General features: G+C 28.3%; 1 long non-coding RNA gene across 2 annotated transcripts; it reads right to left on the reverse strand.

Moving 5' to 3' along the window:
- Positions 1-3,973: 3,973 nt before the first annotated feature.
- LOC112727748 (uncharacterized) lies at positions 3,974-5,621 on the reverse strand. Of its 2 annotated transcripts, XR_011869172.1 has the most exons (3): positions 4,871-5,620; positions 4,472-4,757; positions 3,974-4,376 (listed from the first exon to the last, which is right to left on the reverse strand). It is a non-coding gene; the product is annotated as an uncharacterized lncRNA (long non-coding RNA). The 2 variants fall into 2 exon arrangements; XR_003165980.2 differs by lacking the exon at positions 4,472-4,757 and having other exon boundaries at positions 4,871-5,621.
- Positions 5,622-6,099: the final 478 nt, after the last annotated feature.

A 6,099-nucleotide genomic window follows, 5' to 3' on the forward strand; every position in this document is an offset into this window, starting at 1 on the left:
TAGTATAGTAATTTTATTTATTATTTCTTTTGTGGAATTTATTAATTACTATATTTTTACCCTTTGAAATTGGACATAAGATCATTTTAATTTTTGTGTGTGAAAACATTGAGCAATCAATAATGGGAATATGGGTTTCGTCGAGTTGATCAAGAAATTCTCGAAAAATTTTGGGCTAAAACTCACCACATTAATTACTAAATCTAGGTATTTAACTGTTTTTCAATTTTTTTATATTAATCTTAATTTTAGTTATATGACAACAATAATATTTGAATTTAAAATTTGATATATACTAAGTAAATCTAGAGCTAGCTTATTAGTAGAGTCTTTATTGATGCTGTTTTTAATTTGTTTTGTATTTGTAAACTAAATTTCTTTTGCTCTCAAAATTATTTGTCAATTTAGAAAGTTTTAAATCTGTTAATATTTTCAAAGTAACAAATAACTTAAGGTGAAGACTAAAATATTTAGTTAAGATATCAATATAATATAAATAAAAGAATAATTTGACTAGCTCAGTAAAAGCTAAGTCTCATTTCGTCTTATTTTAATCTTTTAATTAATTTTTTTTTCAAAAATACCCTTTTATTCATTATGATTTTCTTTTAAATAGTAGCAAAAATAGTAATTATAATAGTTATAATAATAGTTCAAGTGATTTGAGAATAAAAATGACCAAAAAAAAATAAAAATAAAAAATATAATTATTAAAAAATTTTAATTTTAAACAAAAAATAAAATAAAATATTTAAAAAATTAAAAATAAAACTAAAACTTTACTAAAATGTGAGATACTCAAATAATACTTTATCCAATTTACTAAGAAAAAGAACATTAGTAGAAGAGAATTTGAAAGGATCAGAATACCAAGCTACAAATCAACATTTTTCTTTCTCTCTCTCTCATTTTATAATTTTTAATTAAATTTATACATTATTTTTAATTTTATAATTAGATTATTTTTATATAAAAAATATTAACAAAATATTTTTTTTAAATAATATGTAGTCAAATATTTAAATAACTTTAATTTATAGATAAATATTTAGTTAATTCTAACATTTTTTATATTAAAAATTTTTTATTATAAAACTAAAAAAATATATAAAAATTTAATTAAAAATTTAATAGAAGTATAAGGACCAATAAAATAAATAATTTTTTTAATTATTTTTCAGTTGATGATTCCCATGCGCACTAGTTTAGGCCTTAGGGGATCATCTTATATGATATGCTTCTTTCTCTTCTCTCTCTCTTTCTGTCGTTCTATAACTTTCTTTTGTTGGTATTTTCTTTTTCTTTGCGCCCTTCTGATAAATATAAACCCTAGAGTAGTGATCTTCATGAACAAAGAGATGGTGAACGAAGAAAAGAGACGGAGAAAACCAATTAAGGTGTTCAGAGTTACTCACGTTCTCCCACATGTTTTCTATCATGCACATGCTGATGAAATTTTATTATATTCCGATCCCCTTATCTCAATCACTACCCTTATAATTCATATTATCATTGTTATTTAACATTAAAATAGAACTTATTTATTTTACATCATTAATATTTTATTTTATTATATACAATAATCATCAAATCTAAAAGTCCAAAAATATATGATATATGATAATATCTAAAATTCAAGGTAAATCACTCTCGTTCACTTTATGATTTTACAAGATATCAAATTTAAACATTTATTCTGTTTTAATAAAAACAAAACTAATAATTAATAAAAATCCACCAAAGAAAATTATAACAAATTAAGGTTTTTTCCAAATTTTTTTACACATTGCTAGTCCCAAATACGGATAAAAAAAGAAGATCTTATTGGACTAATAACATAAAAAAAAAAAAATATTGAACATTATAAACATGAGTTAAGCACAAATAATTAAATCTCTATTCATAAGTTACTGTCCAAAAATATTGCATTATATGACTTGAACACAAATGTCGTTGCATTGATGGCCAATATAGTGTCAAATAAGTAAAGATTTAGACTTAAAACATATATAAACGATGATGAGCTGAATTCGGAACACAACAACATTATTTGATTTATATAATTGAATCACCTTGGGAAAAAAAGCCTTTATTAATTTGTTGTTGCATAAATTATTTCATTTATTTTCCATACATGACAAAGGAAAAAGTATTTGGTGTATGTAAGTACCCCACTTTTAAAGTGGACCCACACATATCCGCTTGGAACTAACTCATATATATATATATATATATATATATATATATATATATATATATATATATATATATAAAATCGAATCCCGCCTTGTGCATGCAGCAACCCATTGGCCAGCGGCAAACCCTTAAATGGAGCTCAGTACCGCGGCGGATTAGTCCTTGGCCTGCCGGGATGGGGGATACCGTGGGAAACCAAAAAAAAAAAAAAAAAAAAAAAAAAATATATATATATATAAAAGTTGTGAGTAGTTATTATTGTCTCGGGCTAAACCCTCGCCAATTAATTTTTACAGCGCTTTTTCTATTAATTAGATTTTTTATTTATAAAAAATATTTAGGTATGTCATCTCTATTTTTTCATTTTTTTATATTTTATAAAGTTTTATTATTTGCTATAACGGATAAAAATCGTAATTTTAAATGATATATATGTACAAAGCTTTTTTGCTATAGTGGAAATAGTCACACAATGCACTACAAAAAAAGTGACTTTTAACGACAATAACATAATGGCCATTTTTTTTATTTAAGTTATGTTTTTATGGTCATTATATATTTGTCATTAATACTATATATTATAATGACAATTATTATTATTATCACTAAAGAATACATGAAAAATATTTTAAAAACAAATTTTAATGTCAATTATATATTTGACATTATTATTATTGTTACTAAATTATTATTTATTTTTACTTTTAGTTTTAATTTTTTTAAACTAATAATGACAAATTATAAGAAAAAGTAATATTTGTAACAAAAAAAATTGTTACAAAAAATCGAAATTTTGAAACAAAAGAATTTTAATTTGTAACAAAAAAAGAGGTCGTTGCAGTATGTCCCGTTACAAAAAATTTTTGTAACAAAAAAGGAACTGTTACAATTCAAGGTAATATTTTGTAACAAATTTTTCTGATACAAAAAACCAAAAGTCATTACAAAAGTGATAACAAATTTTGATCTTCAAAATATTTTTGGTGACAATATATTTTTTCCTATCATAAAATTTTGTTACAAAATGTAACTTGATTTTGTAACATTTTTTCTTTAGTTACAAAACACTATTTATTTTGTAATAATTTTTTTAATACAAATTACATGCATAATTTACCAAATTATATTATTTTTTAAATAATTAATATATTAACTAATTTACTCAACAAGTCAACATTCATATAATATGTAATAACATAGATAGTTCAAATATCTTTCATTTAACTAATATTGTTTTATAAATCTTCAACATATAAACTTTAAAGTACAAACTAACAAGACACATTGAAGAACCCTAATGAACTAGATAGATACATAGGACAAGAAAAACAATGAATTATAAATCTCCAAAATATAAACTACAAATTTCAAACTCCATCATGTTCATACATCTTCTTTCTTATGGAGAAGCTTCTAATAAGTGCCACACACATGAAAAAACGACCAGCAATAACAATATGATGTCAATTAATGCAATTCTAAAAAATTGTCTAGAAAATTTGAGCTTTACTGTCTCTAGTACCTATAGTTTCAAATTGTTCAGTTAGCACAAACATGTGAGAAAATCACACAGGCAACATAACCAAACGGTTCAACTCAAATTAAATGAGACTTGCAACATTGAAAACAAGACACTTTGCAGAGCATGGTTCAGCAACAAATACTACAACAACAACAACAACCACCAGTCCACCATCATAAAATTCTAATTTCAAACCCGTGAGAGTGGCATAATAAGTCATTACTTGAATACTTGTTATTAATTTGTCCCTCTATATATAGGAAAATATATTTTTCTTTACTATCTCTCTCTTGTCTGATTAAAGTCTTTAAAACAGAGAATAGCGAGACAAGAAATTGCAAGGGACTAATAGAATTACTGTTCTCTATGAGTAAAACCCCAGAAATTCTAAAGAACTCCAGCCGTTGGTTGCAGGTATAATTATATTCAACCAATTCAAACTTAAAAATTAATGGAAGACAGGTAAACAGTAGATTCTATCATAACTTACCTCACCAGCACCAACAAGGATATATGATCCTACAGTTACATCATGCACAGGAACACTCTTGTACGCCAAGTTGAATGTATTAGGAAGCTTATCACCACTGGTGTCAAGAACAAGCGCAAACTCACCACCACCACCACTCAAGAGAGCAGATGCTGGTTCCGTCTGCTTCTGCAATTCACCATAATGGTATAAAAACAGCAATAAATCAACCCTAAACACTAATAATTAGAAAAACAAAAGCATCAATCAACCAATAAACCTACATATATTACAATGTATCAACAAAATTTGAATGATCTGCCAACAAAATTTGGAAAGATGGTGTTTCTGATGGTATATTTGATGAAGCCATCTAGAACAACAATAATATAAAACAATAATTTGGCAGTGTCCTCTCCTCTATCGCGTGGCAACTCCCTTCTCTTTTAATTTCATGGCAGCAGCAAACATGCAACCGAAACAGCAGCAGTGTCAATTTCTTATGGCAGTGACGATGGTTGCAGCAAGACAAGGATTCAAATTGGATAAGAATCAAAAGCAAACATAACTCTGGAAAATTCAAAACAAATCCAAGACTAGAATTGAATTAAAAGAAGAACATGGCAATTAAAATTGACAAAACATAACTTGCAAATGGTTCAGAACCAAGGAAAAGAACAGACCAGAATCAATGTAACAGAATCAGAACCAGCAGTAGCAACCCCGGCAGCCCTCTCTTCACAGAACAATTCATCTCTCTAACAGGCAACAATAGCAATCAGAGTTTCCAGTAGCGATGACAACCAAGCTAGGGGATGATGGCAGCAGCAACGGTGGTTCTGGGAAGCAAAGACACGACGTTGGTTCACCTCCACAGCGACGATGACAGCAGCATCACCCTCCACTGCCTCCCTCTTCGAGTTTTGTTCCTTGCGTTAGTGACAGTGGTTTCCTCTGGTGGTAGCAACGGTGACGAGACATGGTACCGGTGACAGAATCAACGACTTCCTCCTCAGTTCGCGATTCCAACCGTGGTGGCAACTTCCCTCAACGGTAGCAGGGCACAACGGCGACACGGGCAGGGGGTGACGGCGCAGACGACGCGAGCTCGAAGAAGCTCCCCCGACGGCCAGCCCGCGACGACGCTCTTCCTCTCCTTGGCCTTTGCTCCCTCGCACGCTTTTCATCTCAACATCTCTCTTTCTCTTCTTCGTCAGCGCCGGCGGTGACGCGTGGGTTAACGGCTCCAAGGCAGATCGACGATTCAGCGGCGACAGTTTGGGCTGGACGGCGCAAAGCACAGCTCCCTCTTTCCCTTCCCGATCTCTCTTCTCTGATTCCCACTGTGTGTATGTTGCGTTTTTGGAAAGGAAAGGGGGTGGGTGGAGGCTGTGTTATGCGAAGGTGAAGGGGGGGTTTAGGGTTAGGTTCCAATTTGGGAATTAGATTTTTGATTTAATTTGGAAATTTAGAATTAAAAATTAGGAATTTTATAAAAGAATAAGGATAAATATGAATAAATATTTTGATAAAATTAGAGAGTAGAGTAATTTTAAAACTAAATATATTTTCTTAAAAATATTTAAGAACATTATTTATTAACATATTATTAAGTTTAATTAATTATTTTTAATTTAAATTATAAAATGAACATATTAATAAATTTTTATAAAATATAATTCATGCTCAAGATATTGATTATTTAAATTAAATGATATAATTTTTTATTATTTTTTCTATCACTGGGACTTTAATTTCAATTTGTAAAATAATTAATTATAATAAAAATTGTACATAAATATTAATTGACTTAAACTTAAAGTATTTATAAAAATAAATTTAATCACTTTTAATAAATTAATTTCTAAAAGGTCAATTTATTAAAATAAATCGTAATTTAATCATAATACAA

The sequence above is a fragment of the Arachis hypogaea genome, chromosome 12 (genome assembly GCF_003086295.3).
Source record: "Arachis hypogaea cultivar Tifrunner chromosome 12, arahy.Tifrunner.gnm2.J5K5, whole genome shotgun sequence".
NCBI classification, from domain to species: Eukaryota; Viridiplantae; Streptophyta; class Magnoliopsida; order Fabales; family Fabaceae; genus Arachis; species Arachis hypogaea.